Below are 18,252 nucleotides of genomic sequence, written 5' to 3'. Positions count from 1 at the left end.
GCTGTTCCACATCAGTATCTGAATAACGAGCAAATCCAACATTAAAAGCTCTCAGAGGCGGTTCCAGTGCTAGAGTGGGATCAGAATCAGCCCTTGGTTCTGCCTCCTCGACACAAAAGTAAGACTAAACACATAGGTCTAGATCAGGCTGAAGGTCACCAATCATTTGAAATACTTGTTCTACCTCTAGGTAGTAAGAGCTCAAAACCAATGAGCTTTATTGTTTCACCCCCAAACCTGAAGAACGTTCTAGTTCAGCATCGACGGCTTGCCAAAGTTGTTGTTGGAACTATAGGCCAATTTGAGGGTCTAGAAAAACAGTTGCAGGGTGATTATTCACATCCCAGTATGGATGCATTTTATCCTGAGGAGAGCATACCTAGGGATTTTCTGGGGAGCACAGATGAACCGCCAGAGCCCCCTGAGGAAGCTGAAATTTCTCCATCCCAGCAGGAGGCCCAAACTCGTCATCCAGAGCTCACTGAGGAGGCTGAATCTTTACCTCATCAAGAGGCCCCTGCTCAGCATCCACAGACCCCTGAGGACGTTGAGTCTTTTTCACCGCAGGCAGAGGCCCAGGCTCAGCATGCAGAGCCCACTGAAGAGGTAGAACCACCTCCACTTCCTTAGGAAGCTCCATCTCAGCCTTCAGAGGCCCCTGAGGAACTAGAAACTTCAAGTCCTCAGGAGGCCCTCGCCCGGCCTTTGGAGACACTTAAGGAGGTTGTAGTTTGACCATGTGTTCATCATGGGGTAAATGAAGCTCAGCAGTCACACTTGTACAATGTCACTGTTAAATCTCTGGCTCTGGCACTTCCCATAAATCCACAGGTCACTAAAGAGGTTGAACCTTCTCCAGTCCAGCAGAAGACCCCATCTCAGCCTCCAGAGCTCATTAAGGAAGTTGTAGCTCAGTCTCCATTGTACCCCGAGGTGACAGTTCCAGCACAGAGCAGGATCATGCTGAGCATCCAACATCACCCAGTATCAAGAGCAGTGGTTCTCAACCAGGGTGATTTTGCACACAGGTGACATTTGGTAGTGTCTGGAGACAGTTTTGCTTGTCAGAACTGTATATGCTACTGGCATCTAGTGGACAGAGACCAGAGATGCTACTAAACATCCAACAGTGTACAGGAGAGCCTCCCACAGCAATGAATTATCCAGCCCAAAATGTCAATGGTGCTGCCTAGCTAGAGAAATAAAGATCACTTAACACAAGTATTTAATGAGCATTTAGTATTTTGTATCTAATTCACCACATATATAATCATGAAAGTATAAATCATAATATCTCCCACAGTGAGATTTCTTTAGTGTATGGAGGGAGTAGTGATGTTATGTTTCATCATATATAAATTAGAATTATTGCCAAAGGATAAATGTTCTGAAAGAATATCTCTTTTTCTAATTCATTGCTCGTGTCTTTTTTTGTAGAGATCTTGGTTGCAATTTACTCACAGAACTGAGCTTTGGAACGTTTCAGGCCTGGCATGGAATGCAGTTTTTACACAAGTTGTAAGTGAAATAGAAGATGAATACATGTAAAAAACTGTGTGTAAAAACAATCATGCAGTTATTGGTTAGCTGGGTGTAAGTAAGCCCAGTATGAATTCTGGAAAGTACGTCTTCAGAGCCATTTATTTTTTTTTCAAATGAGAAAACTATGGTACAAAGAGGCCAAGAGACTTGTTTAACTCATATATGTGAAAGGCTCTTCTTTCTATAGTACTGATCTTTGGCACGGTCAATAAAAGGCACCAAACAAAAACACTCAGATTAGCATTGTCATGGAATCCCACTGATGCCTCTCCAATATGCGAATGGTCCAGGAAGTTCCACTTTTGAATTTCACTTTGATTCCTTTTCATGTGCAAAGTTCCTAACTGCTTAAAATGTATGCAACACAGAGCTGCAGAGAACTAAGTTTAGCAGGGTATGCTTCAGGGAGCAAAAGTATGGGTGCTTCCCCAGGCATTATTAGCTCTTTTAAATGGTAAAGCAGAAAGAATTCCTGAACACCCACAACAGGGCTCTCCCCAGCCACCCAGAACATTATGTTTCAAAAAAGCATATATTGCTGAAGTGAATTATCTGTGGCCAATAGGAACCTTTGAGGTATGGAAAAAGACGTTGTTTGTGTTCAGCTGTAGTGTGAAAAATATAAAGAAAATACTTTGCTGTGGCCTAATTCAATATATTTTCTTTGCTGACTACTCTTCAATAAGAAGTGTGGGTTTTACACCCCTTCAGCTCAAAACTTCTCTGATTTCTCATGACACAAGGAAATGATAGTGGGTACGTTGAATGGCCCGAAGGCGATTTTAGACTCAAGGTAAAGAGCTCTTCTACACCTGGCTTTGGAAAAGACTCTCTTACCTGTCTTGTGGTTCAGAAATCCCATTTCACACAGTTCACACATTTTGGGTTAATGAAGGTGTTGAGGCTGTGTCTGGAGCTGGATTAATAATTCCTGCAGATGCCTATCTTTAGGGGCCTCCTTCCTTTCCCTTGTTAGTTTGCTGACGCTTACCTTGGGGAGAGAGCACCAAGGGTCGGTTTTTCTTTTGTTAGCACACCAGAGAGCAGGCGCGTGAGGTCCCTTCACCAGGAGGTTTTAGTAGCGTCAGTACAACGTCTTAAACTCACCACCTTTCCTAAACATCCTATAACACCAAGATTTCTTTATAAGAATCAGAGTTTCATTATAGTTATGTAGGCAACACAGGAAAATATACTGTGGAAATAAATAAATAAATCACAGTTTAAAAATTAATGAATTCATTCCAAAACATTCACTGAGTGCCATGCCCACTGTCTGTCAGCACTGTACTAAGTGCTGGGGATACAAAGACGCATAGGGCAGGGACTTTGTCCCCAAGAAGCTTTCATACTGGAAGGAGAAATATGGATGTTGATGGGAAAACATATATGAGAGCCATTCTAGCATCTATGCAGCAGGGTAACAAGGTGAGGGAGGGGGGTGATGAAGTAGCAAATGGGTGGTAGGTTAGAAAAGATTTGTAATGGAAGAGGCACCAACTTGTTCCTTTGGAATTTGTGCTCCTCTTAAATGACAGAAAAAGGTAGTGAAAGAATCAGAACTATCTGGTGTTGTAAATAAATTAGTACTGTACTCCGAAAACTCATTCACAGTTACTTTCAAAAGATTGTCACAGTATAGTAAGTCTTTGTTTTGGACTAAGTCTTTCTAATAGACAAAGCTAATTTGCTTCAGGATACATTTGCCATGGTGAGATATAAACTTTATTGTATCTCTTACCAACGGCAAGCCACCAAGGGAAGATGCCACCCTCGAGTTAAATCATTTTACTCCCTATAATGACATATTACTGGGGTGTTTATAAGTTGCTTGCATTAAATAAGTTTGGAAAAGGGCCCCAGCTGAGGTGGATTTATCATGAATTCAATGAACCTTAGGCTTCAGGGCTCCTCACTTGCATAGGTCCCTTCCAAGGTCTTGAGAGGGGTCCTAGCGATTTTTCTATTTATAACTTTGCATGTTTTTATTAGATAGGATTTCCCAAAGTAGATGAGGTTCAGGCCCCACAAAACCTTGATTCATCATCGGGTGTCAGGTAATTATAAGTCAGTAGGTTTCTTGAATGAAGCCTCTATGTTATTGAGAAATATCAGGTGAAGTAGTTAGCAGTGTGGTAGTCTATTTTAAATCCGAAATCTACCTCAAAGATGAGCCAAGAGCTTATTAATTAATAAAGTACCACTTTTTGAATGGTGGTAGTAATCATATCTCTTTCAGATAAAATCCGGAATGAAATATACTATGGAAAACCGGCAGAGGTTGATAATCCTAAACGTTAAGTATGCTTTTTTTTTTCTGACTGTAAAGTGTTTCTCCTTCATTCACCTATGCACGTCCAGACTGATGGCTTATTTTTAAAAATTCTTTTAGTCACTTCATTGGATCTAACAATACAAGCTCCATGATTTTAGAAACTGAAGGACTCTACAATGTAGAAAGGCTATATAACTTAACCAGACAGAGCACATTCGCATGCTGGCTTGTCCTTGGTACATCAATATTGTACCAAGAACATAAGCACGAAGAGAGAATAAGAGGAAAATCAAAGCCTTATCCCTATTGGATTATTTACCCCATTGTTGAGACTATCAGTGCGGGAGGTGTGGCCACACTATGAAGGCAAATTGAGCTGCGGTCGCAGAGCCGCCCTAATGCTCCCCCAGTCAGCTAGCATTGGTTTCCTTTACATAGCTATGTACACACAAAAGCTTACACACTTCAGGGTGTTGTCATCACTTTTTGCTATGTACTAGAATCCTGGCAGCTTCTCAGATTTAGAAAGGCATAAACACTAAAAGCAAAAGTAACTCGGGGCTGCCCTTTGGGGTGATTCAGGGTGGCTGTTTTATTTGTAATAGTTCAAAATTTTGAGATTGTCACACCTAGCAACTACTATACTTCTCTTCTCCCAACTGCATCTTATTCTTCCCACCTGTAGTATTTTCTCCCATTCTATATGTTTATTCATTTTCTTGATAGTGTCCTTTGAAGCACAAACTTTTTAGTTTTTATAAAATCCAATTCATCTATTTTTCCTTTGGTTGTTTGTGCTTCTGGTATCATACCTAAGAAACTGTTGTCTAAAGCAAGGTCATAAAGATTTACTCCTGTGTTTTCTTCTAAGAGTTTTATAGCCTTAGCTCTTACATTTGGATATTTGATCCATTTGGAGTTAATTTTCATATACGGTGTGAAGTGTAGGAATCCAGCTTCATTATTTTGTGTGTGGATGTACAGTTGTCCCAGCATCATTTGAAAAGACTGATCCATCCACATTGAATTGTTTTGGCACCCTTGTTGCAAATCAATAGACCATAAATATGAGGGTTTATTTCTATATTGTCAATTCTGTTCCATTGATTTACATGTCTGTTCTTATTCCAGGACCACACTGTGATTGCAGTAGCTTTGAACTGAGTTTGGAAACCAGGATGTGTGAGTCCTCCCACTTTGTTCTTTACCAACATTGTTCTGGTTATTCTGTTTCCTTGAATTGCCATAGGAATTTTAGAAACAGCTTGGCAATTTCTGGAAAGAAGTGAGCGGGGATTTTGATAGGAATTGCAATGGAACCATAGGTCGATTTGGGAAGTAGTGAAATTTTAATAAGATTATCTTCCAGTCCATGATTCCAGCATGTCTTTATATTTATTTAGATCTTTTTCAATTTCTTTCAACAGTTTTGTACTTTTCAGTGTGAATCTTGCACTTACTTGGTAAAATTTTTCCGTAAGTATTATATTTCTTTTGATGCTATTACACATGGTTTTGTTTTCTTAATTTCATTTTTCGATTACTCATTGCTGGTGTGTAGAAATACTATTGATCTTATATCCTACAACCTTGCTGAACTCATTTATTAATGCTAACAGTTATTTTCCTAGATGCCCAGGAATATGTCTTGTGGTCTTCCAGTTTCCCAGGAATACATTGGAATATTTCAAAGTCTCTGTGGACATCTCATTCCTCAGCTTTTCTTTTAAAGCTTTGCGGTTGGGTTGTTTTTTGCCCCAAACTGTTATCCCTTGCCTCATGCCACCGCCATGTTAAAATATTTGCTTGAAAATGTTTTCCAGAAATGCCACCTGAGCAGAGGCTTTTCTCACTAGACAGCCCTCAGTCAGGTCAAAGGCAAGCCTTTCAAGTGAGGTCTTCCAGGGGACCCCCAGACATGTAAAACAATGACAGTTCTTTGGGAATGAGGCTTTGAAGGACCTCCCAGTCCATGCTGTTCGTTCTGGTACCAGGGATGCGGGCTGTTTTTCAAGGCTACCACTGGCATGGAGACCAAAGGTCAAGGGCAAGTTAAAGCAACACAGATCTCATTGTTCTTACAGAAATTAATTTGTTTTCCTTGAATAAATTGCTCCCCCATTTACTGCCAGCATGTTGGTTAAATTTCCAGAGTTCAGAAGAAGTTGATTCTGACCACTTTTTCCAGTTTTGTTGTTGTTGTTATTGTTGCTTCTATGCAGGGGTGAATTTTCAGATGTCCTTCCTCCATCATTTTTACTGATTTTCCTGCAATTTTTTGAAAAGATCTATAAAGTCTCAATGGCTATAGGCTGATTAAATATTTATCACGAGAGATGATTAAGGAAAAAATAAATAAAAAGAGAAATAAATAAATAAATAAAAAGAGAAAATATAATTCTCATAGAGGCTTTCCCAGATGGGTAGATGAAGTTTGAAAAGGTAATTCTGTATTGAGTGCTGTCAAAATTAAGTTTAAAGTAACAGATGTATTTTAAAAAAAAAAAACCCTTTTTTTTCATTCAGGTTAAACACAGGCTTTAGAGTCAGAACTGAGTTCAAATTCCAGCTCTGCTTCTTACGAGCTTGATGACTTAAGACAAGTTATGTAACTTCTCTGTGCCTCAGTTTCCTCATTTGTACAATTGTGTAATATATATATATCACATAAGGTTACTGTGAGGATGAAATGTTAAATGCTGATCACATATGCATGGCAACCCAAAAGATATTAGTTTTGATAATTATCTTTATAATATTCTGCAAAAGTACACTAATAATTCTTGAGTAGAGTTAACCTAAAGTCAGATATTCTTTTCTTTCTTCCTGTTTCTTTTCTGTTTTTTTCCCCCTTATTTGTTTTAAAGAACTAAGGGGGAAAAAAAAGAAAGAAAGAAAGAACTATGAAGAAAATCTATTCCAACATTTTGGAATAAAATTTTGTTCCCCAAAATTAATTTGTTTATTTATTGATATATAAACAAATGATATTTATTTATTCAGCAAACATTTATAAAATGCCTAGTAAATAATAGGCACTATGTCAGGCTCAGGAATAATAATGACAATAAAGTGTGGTCCCTGCTCTCAAGTTGCTGACAATCTAGGAGAGTGACAAGTAAACAGTTGATTACATACACAGTAACAAAGGCTATGGCACAAGAGTACACATGGGACTCTGTGATGGGAGTATGGCTTTCACCAGTTCCTCTTGGATTTATCTCTTCTTTGGCTCCAGAACCAAGGAATTAGCCTTATTTCTGTCTTTAGCTGGGTAGTTTAAATCATGAAATTTTTCAAAATTTGTAGAGATGAAAGAAAAACACCTTGAATTATGGAGGACACTAGAAATAGTACTTTTTTACAGAGCAAGGGCTTCCTACCAGCATAGTCACTTGGAGGCTTTTTAACGTGAAAAGTACTTTGGCATATTTTTTCTTTGCTAGCTACTTTTTTTCTATTTTATTGTTTGTTTGTTTGTTTCTCTTCTCCACTTTATTATCTAGAGACCTGGGTAGTTCCCAGTGAAAGAGTGTTTGACGGATTCTAAGGGTGATTTGTAGGTAAAGACAGAAAATGATTTTTTTAACCTTCAAGTTCCATACCAAAAAAAATGAATATAAACTTTCATGGAAGTAATTGAAAATACAGATAATTTTAATTCCATTCCATTTTTCAGAATTCTCAATCGTAATCCTTTGCCAACAGTTGAAGATTCTTGTCTTTTTAAAGTGCCAGCATTAAATATTTGTAAGTATTGTAACAGTTTCATGGCTCATGAGATAATTTCTGTTCCTTTTTACTTTCGTCAAAAATTGAGTAATTTGGCTAAACAGTCATAATTTAGATTTTAACTGGGTTATTGAAAGTAGGAGTTATTGGCAAAGAAAAGGATTAAGAAAGAATATATATGGGTAAGAGAGCCAGCAGAGGATGAGAACAGTGTTGAAGAACACATATACATATGGAACATGAAGATGCATATAGGAATAGTATTTATCCAAGAAAGCAAAAAGGAATAAGGGGTACATTATTTTTTTTTAAAAAGAGTGATCAAAAGAGGTAGATGCAATTGAAAATGAGAAGTGAGGATAATAGAAAATGATTGTACTGTTCAGCACCAAGGTCATTAATTTGATGATGCAAATTTAAATTTCTTCAAAAAGAGCTCTTTGGAATTATCATCTATGGCAAGTAAGAAGCCAAAGTGGAAGTAATCACATGTTGAGTATCTTTTTCAGTTTAGAAATTTTGTCTTTGGGTTTTATATCATGCATGTTTGGGCTTCTCCTTCAGAGACATGGGAACAGCACAAGTGTCACTTACAGCAATTGAAAGCATCCTCATGATGACCCTTGAATTGGAAACACTGTAAGTTGATTTTTCTTACATTGATTTCCACTCCATTGTATTTTTAGGTTTGTTTGATTATCTTCTTAAGTCAGGTTTATTTATGTATAATTTTCATTTAACAAAATTCACTCTTTTTAAATATAGAGTGTGATGTGTTTTGACAAACGTATAGTTCTGTAGCCACCACCACATTTGAGGTAAAGAAAACTTCTGCACTCCCAAAAGACCCCTCATGTCCCTCTGTAGTCAATCCATCGTCCTGTCACTACCAGCCCCTGGCAACCACCAACCTGATTTTTGTCCATATAATGTTGCCTTTTCCAGAATATTTGATAAATGAAATCATGTGGTACTTAGCTTTTTGTTTTTGGCTTCTTTCACTTAGCCAGTCTCTTTGGAGATTCATCTGTTTTGTTGCACCTGTCAGTAGCTCATTCCTTTTGAGCACTGAGCAGTATTCTAGTTGTGTGGATACACAGTTTGTTTACGCATTCATCGTTTGATGAACATTTGAGTTTCTTCTAGTTTTTTGGCTATTATGAACAAAGCCTCTGAAAACACTCACATGTGTGTGTGAACATATGTCTTGTGTGAGCATATGTTTTCATTTCTTTGGGGTAAAATACCTCAGGGTGGGATTGCTTCATCATATGCTAAGTGCCTATTGAACTTTTTAAGAAACTGCTAAACTGTTTTCTAAAGTGCCTGTGCCATGTTGCTTTCCCACAAGCAGTCTATGAGAGTTGCAGATGCTCTACATCTTCACCTGATCCTTATATTTGTTTTTTAAAAAAATTTTAGCCTTTCTAGTAGGTGTGTAGTTGAATCTCGTGGTTTTTGCCACAGTTTGCATTTCTGTAATAGCTGATGATGTTGAGTGTCTATTCATGTGCAAATATCTTTTTAAATGAAGTGTCTGTTCAAATCCATTTTTTAATTGGATATTTATATTGAGATTTAAGAGTGCTTTATATAAAAAGCAATCGGAAAAGTCCTTGCTCTCAGATATGTGTTTAGTAAATATCTTCTCCCAGATTGTGACTTATCTTCATTATATTAAAGGGTCTCTGAAAACTAGAAGTGTTAAATTTTTTTTGATGAACTCTAATTTAGCAATTTTTCTTAATTTTTCATATTTATTTAATTAATTTATTTGGTTGTGCTGGGTCTTAGTTGCGGGAGATGGGTCCCTTAGTTGCGGCTCATGGGCTTCTTAGATCTGGCATGCGAACTCATAGTTGAGGCATGCATGTGGGACCTAGTTCCCTGACCAGGAGTCGAACCCGGTCCCCCAGCATTGGGAACTCGCAGTCTTAACCACCAGGGAAGTCCCTTAGCAATTTTTCTTAGATGCTTTCTGCTTTTTTGTGTCTAATCTAAGAAATCTTTCTCTGAGACCCCACTGTCTAACCCGAAATCACAAAGATTTTCTCCTACGTTTTCTTCCAGACATTGTATAGCTACATTTAGGTCTATGATTCATTTTGAGTTAATTTTCATATATGTTGTGAGGGAAGGGTCAAGCTTTATTTTTTTGCGGTTTAAAAAACTATTTCTGTAGGACCCTATTGTGACAGTTTATTACACATCTTACTGCACCTTAAATTGTGCCATTCCCCCTCCAATATGGCAAGCTAATAGAAACCTTCTGTTACGCCAACGCTAGTTGAGGGGATTGCATGAGATTAGTATGTGGACACGGCCCTGCACTTAGCAGTCTGTTCCAACCGTCTTTGTCAGGTCACCTGACAAATGACTGTCTTCACCATGCCGTCACGCATTGGTCACTGCTCTAGCCTCATCTTCCTCAGCGTCCCACAGCATCTGCCACAATTGCGATCCCTCTCTTGTCAGCTAGATGCCCTCCTCTCTGGATATTAAAAATTATTTCCCTGTGTAACGACTGTTACTGATACTGTTAATACACAGTATTGAAGAAATTAAATTCCTACACAATAATATTACCTAATAAAGTGTTGCTATTCAAATTTCCCCAATTATCTCTCTTATATAATATCATTTCTCTTAACAGCTTTTTGAGGTACAATTGACATGCAATAATCTGTGTTCACACACACACATACATACACACCATGAAGACATCACGAAAATCAAAATGTCCATCACCTCAGAAAGTTTCTTAATGTCTCTTTGTAATTCTTCCTTCCCATCGTTCCTTGCACTTCCCAATCACCATGCAACCATTGATCTGCTTTCTGTATGCATTTTCTAGAATTTTATGTAAATGGAATCATACAGTGTATACTTTTTTCTAACAGGCTTCTAACCCAGCATGATTATTTTAATCTTCATCCATATTGTTGTATATATCAGTAATTCATTTCTGTTTATTGCTGAATAGCATTCCTTTATATGGATATACCACCATTTATCTATTGACCATTGATGGACATTTGAGTTGTTTCAGTCTTTGTCTATTACGGATAAAGTTGCTATGAATATTTGTGAACAAGTCTTCTATGGATGTATACTTCCATTTCTCCTGGGTAAATGCCTGCCTGTAGAATGGCTGCATCATTGGTAAGGTTATGTTTAAGTTTTTAAAAAATACCTAGTTTCCATAGTGGTTTGATCATTTTACATCTCTACCAGCAGTGTATGAGAGCTGCATTTTCTTCACGTTGTAGCCAACATTTGCTATGCTCAGTATTTTTAATTTTAGATAGTTTAATAGGTGTGTAGTTGTATCTCACTGTAGCATCCCTAATGATTAATCATGTCAAACATCTTTTCATATGCTTATTTTCCATCTGTATATCTTTGAATCTTTTATCTATATTTTTCTGGAGTTTTGAGAGTTCTTTATATATTCTTGAAATTAGTCCTTTATCCAATATGTAAATTGCTAAGTATTCTCTCCCATTCTGTGACTCACCTTTTCGTTCTCTCAGGAGTGTCTTTTGCAGGGCAGAAATTCTTAATTTTGATGGTGTCTAATTTATGTATTTTTTCTTTTATGCATTATGCTTTTTGTGTTGTATCTAAGAAATCTTGTCGAACTCAAGGTCATAAAATTTTTCACCTGTTTTGTTCTAGACTTTTTATAGTTTTATGTTTTACATTTAGATCTTTGAACCAATTTGAGTTCATTTCTGTATATGGTTTAGATGGAAGTTCATTTTTTTTTCTTTTTGCCCCTGGATATTCAGTTGTTCCAGCATCATTTGTTGAAAAGACTATCATTTCTCCACTGAAATGCCTTTGAACCTGAAAGTCGGTTCTCCACATCTCTCTACTTCAGAACTTTGTATTCTGTTCCTTTGGTCTTTTTGTCTATCTTTACACTACTATCACAATGTCTTGAAGATGTAGCTTCATAACCCTTGAAATCAGTTACTGTTAGTTCTTCAACATTGTTCTTTCTCAAAGTTGTTTTAGTTATTCTAAATTTTATTTCCATATGAATTTTAGAATTAGCTTGTCAATGTCTATAGAAAAGCCTACTGGGGTTTTGATGTATAAATCGATTTGGGGAGAATTGATGTCTCAACAATATTGAATCTTCTGATCCATGAATACTTTATATCTCTCCATTTATTTAGGTTTTTCTTAATTTCCCCTGGCAATGTTTTACAGTTTTCAGTGTGCAAGTCTTTTGTCAGATTTATTCTAAGTATTTTATATGTTTGATTCTTTTATAAGTAGCATTTTAAAACTTTGATCTCTGATTGTTTGTTGAGACAAATTCATCTTTTTGTATGTTGATCTTGTACCCTGCAAACTTGATAAACTCATTTATTAGTGGCAGTAGCATTTTCGTAGCTTCTATCAGGTTTTCTACATAATCATGTTATCTGCAAATAAAGATAGTTTTACTTCTTCCTTTCCATTCTGAATATGTGTTTTCTTTTTGTTGCCCTATTGCACTGGCTAGAACCTTCAGTGCAATGTCAAATAGAAGCAATGAGAGCAGATATCCTTGCCTTGTTCCTGATCCTGGTGAGAAAGTACTTTGTCCTTCACCATTAAGTATGATGTTAGGTTTTTTGTAGAAGTCATTTATCAAGTTGAGGAAGTCTCCTACCATTCCTAGTCTACTGAGGGCTGTTTTTCTCTTTAATCAGGAATGTGTGTTAGATGTTTTCATTCTTTTCCTGCATCTATTGCAATGATTATATGATATTTCCCTTCTTGTCTTAATTTGCTTATTTATTTTTGGTTGAATTGGGTCTTCATTGTTGTATGTATCCAGGATTCTTAATCTTTTATGTAGATCCATATTCCAATCTGGTGTCATTTTCCTTCTGCTTAAAAATACTTCTTTTAACATTTCTTATTGTGAAAGTCTACTAGTAATGAATTCTTGCAGCTTCTGTATGTCTGAGATAGTCTTGATTTTGATTTTGTTTTTACAAATCTGGGTATAAAATTCTAGCTTGATAGAATTCAATTCCCTACTTTAAAGATGTTATTCCACTGAGTTCTCGTTTACGATTGTTCAAGCAAGAATTCTGCTGTCATTGTTATCTTTGTTCCTCTGTACGTAGTGTATAATTTTTTCCTCTGGCTCCTTTTAAATTCTTCTCTTTATTGCTGGTTTTGAGGAATTCGATTATTTTTTGTGCCTTGGTGTAGTTTTGTCCATGTTTCTTCTGCTTAAAGTTCATTGATCTTCTTGACTTTGTGGGTTTATAGTGTTTACCAATTTGGAAAAATTTTGGCTATTATTTCTTCAAATTTTTATATTTCCCCTCTCCTTCATGGACTCTAAGTACACATGTATTAGGCCACTTGAAGTTGTTGCACAAGTCACTGAGGCTCTATTCATTTTGTTGTTGTTTTGTTACTCCTTTTGTTTCATTTTGGATAGTTTCTGTTGCTATGCCTTAATGTTCACTGACCTTCTGCCGTGTCTAATTAGCCTTTAACCTCCTGCAATATCTTTTTCATTTAGACATTGTTTTTAATCTCTAGAAGCTCAATTTAGGTCTGTTTTACATTTTCCATGCATGTACTTAACATTTTCAGTGTTTAGTCTGGTTTTTTTAACATAGGAAATACAGTTAGAATAACTTTTCTTCATGTATAATAACTTTTTAAAAGTTCTTTTCTGCCAATTCTAACATCTGTATAGATTATGGGGTATTGTCGATTGATTGCCTTTTCTCCTCAGTATGGGTCATATTTTCCTACTTCTTTGCATGCTTGGCAATTTTTCATATGATCCCAGATATTGTGAGTTTTAGTTTATTGTGTGCTATGTATATTTATATTCCTGTAAAATGCCTGGGCTTTGTTTTGGGTGAAATTAGGTTACTCAAAACAATTTTATTCTTTTAGGTCTAGCTTTTAAGGTTCGTTGGGTAGGAGTCCAAGTAGCCTTTAGTCTGGAGCTCATTATTTGCAACTACTGAGACAAGTCCTTTCTGAGTATCATGAGGTTTTCCAGTCTGACTTGTAGGAACAGGTACTATTCCTACAACCCTGTGTGATATCCAGTTGTTCTTCTTATTAATCCTTTCATGTGGTTCTTTTCCTGGCATCAAGTTATTCCTCACACAAATGTACTGACCCATACTTTGTTGAATTCTCAAGAGATCCCTCTGCATATCTCCAGAGTTCTTTGTCTGTGCACTTCTTTTCTCTCTGATACTCTGCTTTGTGAACTCTAGTCACCTTGGTTTTCCCAGACTCTTATCTCCATTTCATCTGTCAGGGAGCCCACTAGTCTCTGTCTGGGTTTCTCTTCCCTGTACCATGACGTGGATACTCTCTCAGAGAAGTAAGGGCAATTATAGGGATCACTTCATTTATTTCCCATCTCCTCGGGAATCACTGAAATTTATTGCCTGAGGTTCAGTTTCTTGAAAACTGTTGTTTCATATGTTCCATCTGATTTTTTCCTTGTTTCAGGTGGGAGGTTAAGTTGGCCCTTGTACTTCATCTTGGCCAGAAGCCAATAACATTCTTTAAGTCTGTTTTGTTTTGATACAGGATCCAATTAAAGATTAGGCATTGCATGTCATGTCTGTGTTTCCGTTAATCTAGAATTTTTCCCTACTATTTTTTTGGTCTTTTATGACATTGGCTTTTTTGAAGAGTCTAAGCCAGTTGTCTTGTAAATTGCCCCACAGTCTGTATTTCTCTGTTTCCTCATTAGATTCAAAGTAAACATTTTGGGGAAGAATACTATATAGGTGATGTATTCTTCATACTTCATCACTTCAGGTGGCCCAGTGCTAAGTTTGATCACTTGATTAAGGTGGTCTATTCCATATCTCTCCATTGTAAAGTTATTTTTCCCCTTGGTAATTGATAAATAATATGTGGGGTGATCCTTGGGATCAGTGAAGATCCTACTTTCAAACAACTCTTCACCCAACTGTGCATCAATGATAATCCTTGTCTGAATCGATTATTACATTGATAGTTGCAAAATAACACTTTCCTAATTCTATCCTTCCTTTTGCATTTATTAGCTGACATTATTCTATAAAGAAGAGCTCCCCCACTTTTCATTTGGTGTATCATTATGAACTCATGTGCTTTTTTTTCAATTAACTATGTTATACCTTATTATAATGATAATGTTATTCTTTGGAATGTTCCTTTTGTCCAGATTTGGTCAATGCGATCTCTGTTATTGTTTAGCCACATGATGCTTTTTTATTACTAGAACAATTTCTAATATATTACTACTCACAAATAGGAACTGAGAAAGTGACTCCAGAATGTGTGGTCTTATTCATACTCTTCTTAGAAGTCTGCCTTCTTCCTGTGTACTCTCAACCCAAAGTGAGGCTTTCGGGTTGGAAGGAGATACTTCTGAATTAAACTACACATCAATGTCACCCAATTCTAATCCCTATTCCCTTTTTTCTAGGCATATCATACCTACTGCCATCCTAATCCTTCTGTTGGGCACCTCTCTCCTCCTCTATATTTATTTACAACAGTCAAGGGCAGCAATTGGCCAACCGGCCCCTATCCAGTTCTATAGTCCATATGCCCCAAGAACTCCTTTTTGCACTGGTCTGTGGTGGCCTTGGCCTACCTCTTCTACCTACTCAGGTAACTCTTTTACCACGAATTTAATTACCTGTGTTTCCATTTATAGGATCTTACCCAGCCGTATGGCCTGCTGCCTCTGCCAATTTAAAGATACTATTGAGGTTGTCTGTGAGACAGTCAAGCTGCGTTGTGACAGTGAACGCCTGAGGGACGTCACACGTTGTGGTGAGTCTCAATTGCGGGATAATACATTTTTAATTTTTAATTTAATTTTTTATTTTTAATCAAGGATGATATATTTTAAAACTAATGATGTAATTACATTATTTTAATACATTCATTCAGAGTTCCAGCTCCCTAAATTTCTAAGAATTACCCCCTTGCTAAAAATCAGATTCTTGGTTACATTATGAAGCTAAGAAGAGCTCAGTTACATTATTAGCTTCATAATGTAACTGATCTGCATATATACAGGAACAAGAGAAAGGAATGGAAGGGGGAAGGGAATTCACATTAATGGCCACATATCCTATGCTGTGCTCTCTGCAAATGAGAACTTATTCACATACTACATAACAGTTTGTAAACTGATTTTATATACATTAGGTCTCAAGTACCCTTTGTCTTATAAGACAGGTGTAAATATATTTTTGTTTATTTTGTTTGTTTCTGCAATTTTATAAAGAGGACAAGTGATGCTGTTTTATGTCCTATCTGGAGCCTGAGAGTTTCTGGTCCCATAACCAGAAGCTGCTACCAAGCCCTTCTAATGCATGGGAGAGCTAGTTATTTCTTTGACTGTCCAGCTCTGAACTTGCTCTGAATCGCAAGTTTTTCTATCCACAAAACACTCAGGGGCTTTCAACTATTTTTCTATATATTAGATTTATGGGCACTAACTTGATGACTTCCAAAATGTGCTTTCATGCCCAGGTAGCTTGAATACAGGTCTCTTTCAGTGATCTAGAGCACATCATAAATAATAACACTTTGCCACTTATATAAAGACAATATTGATGATTTTTCAACACAGTTTTTTTTTTCTTCCCTTTGGCCACAAAGCTGGTGGGATCTTAGTTTCCCCACCAGGTATTGAACCCGGGCCACAGCAGGGAAAGTGCCGGGTCCTAACCACTAGACCACCTGGGAACTCCCCCAAACATTTTTTTTACTAATTATATTACTCCCTTCTCCCCCAGAAGTGGGCAGAAAAGGCATTTTTCATCTCCTTTTACAGGTGAGGAAAAACAAGATCAGAGGTGTTAAGTGCTATGAACCTAGTGCCCCGATCTCCTGTCCCCAGTTTGGGGCTCTCTGCTAGCCTCTGCTCCTCCTTTCTCATGACCCTTCCCTCCGCCTTTGACCCTCACCAAAAATACTTTTAATCCTTTTGGGAGACAAGCCCAGCTACACAATGGGACACATTACCTTCACGCAGTCAGAAGATTTGGATGGTTCCCCAAGTAGAGCTGGAAATATTAGAAGTAAAATGAATTGAAAGCAAAGTAGCCATCTGACAGAAGTTGCTTTTTCCCGTCTACATTTTAGGGCCTCAAGTATTATTCCATTGATTTGTTGAACATTCCACATGGGCATACAATCTGGCAAATCTCTTAACTTTTACCCGAGATCCCTGCCCAAATTTTAGCAAAGAGCCAGGGCGGACATAGTGTTTTTTTCTGTATAGAGCCTTCTGTTATGGGGACTGGGATATATAGAAGCAGGGACTAAGCAAAGGACTCAGTGGGTAGTTGGAGAAGGACATGTCCAGAGGACGACCTGTTAGCGGCGGTTGTTGCCGTGGAGATCTGTGATAGCAGCAAGAACACAAGCACACTGAAGAGGTGGAGAGAGGAAGCCTCACACTCCTGTGCCTTTGAGGCAGGACAGGATTGGGTATATGAATGTGAGGAGTCACAGTAGATCTGCAGAGAGTCCAGCTGATTAGGGGAATATTTGTCTTCCAGCCTTGGCTTTTCTTGAGTACTGGCCCCTGGGAACCAGTGGAGTAATCCTGAATATAGTTACTATATTTCACGCTACAGAATTTTCTGAGTAGATAGCCCCTTTTTCAAGAAAGATCTTTTTCACATTTTGTTGTTGCCAGTCATAGGCTTAAGTGTGGGTTTCTTTTTCTCCTAAGTGGCACTCAAACTTTGACTGATTCCTAATTTCTTTGGCTGTGGACTGACAAAAGGCTGTCCCATCAGTCTTCAATGATCAAAAGCAGTCCCTTCTTTTTTGACAGATGAAGAAACATCTATAGAGAATGCAGGAGGATCGTTGATGAAGGTGTTACAAGCCCAGAAGAAGAACAACAGCACCGAGCTGACTATTGAGTCAGAGAGGATGTCCTCACATAACAGTGCTGTCAGCTTGTCAGGCTTCCTGAATGAGCAGCTGGACTTTAATAATAAAAGTGATATTATCAGTACACTAAATTACATACTGCCTTATATCTCAGAGGGAAATCTAGGAGATGTGGAATCAACATTATTACCATTCATTCAACTTCTTTTCTCAAATACACAAGATGGAGATATGCCGCTGGGCCTTTTGAAAAACAGTACAAGGAGCCCTTATGTTAAATCTGTACCCAACCATTCAACTAATAAAAACAAATTGAGGGAACTCCATTTTGTGGAAAATTTGTTAGATGCAGAAACTCAAGAAAAAATTGATGAGGTTAAAAAGGAAGAAAAACCTGCCACGCGTACGCATTCCAACATTTTAAGTGTCATGTTTACACGCTACATCTTTCAAAAGAAATTAGAAACTGCCCAACCACAGAAAGACAGCCTAGCAAAGATTGAGAGTACAGAGGAAAAGCTGCTGAGAGTGAACAAGGTCCTCAAGGGGCATACAGAAAATGCACCTCAAAGCAGTGGGAGATGAGAGCGTCAGGAGGAAACAGAATGCCCAGCCATCTGTGGCGAACACTGCCAAAGAATGAAAGCTCAGGAGGCCATCCCCAAGAAAGCTGAAACAGCTTCTCATGGTGCAGAGGCCCAGGAAGCTGGTGGGAAAGTCCTCCAATGCAGAGTCTTCATTCATAAAGGAACACAAGGCCGCAGGCTCCTCTTCCCTGAAACCGTACTTCAAGGGCAAGC

At 37.7% G+C, this 18,252-nt stretch overlaps 1 long non-coding RNA gene across 1 annotated transcript in view; it reads left to right on the top strand.

Annotated features, from left to right (window-relative positions):
- The window catches only part of LOC307068486, a 207,001-nt gene extending 189,319 nt beyond the window's left edge, over nucleotides 1-17,682 (top strand). Inside the window, exons 2-3 of the long non-coding RNA XR_013811454.1 lie at nucleotides 15,249-15,367; nucleotides 17,391-17,682. This is a non-coding gene — a long non-coding RNA (uncharacterized lncRNA). The remainder of the gene's footprint in view (nucleotides 1-15,248; nucleotides 15,368-17,390) is intronic.
- Nucleotides 17,683-18,252: the final 570 nt, after the last annotated feature.

The sequence above is a fragment of the Hyperoodon ampullatus genome (assembly GCF_949752795.1).
Source record: "Hyperoodon ampullatus genome assembly, chromosome: 19".
Classification (NCBI taxonomy): Eukaryota; Metazoa; Chordata; class Mammalia; order Artiodactyla; family Ziphiidae; genus Hyperoodon; species Hyperoodon ampullatus.
Note: the sequence above shows the minus strand (reverse complement) of the source record. Positions and strands in the feature narration are given on the sequence as shown.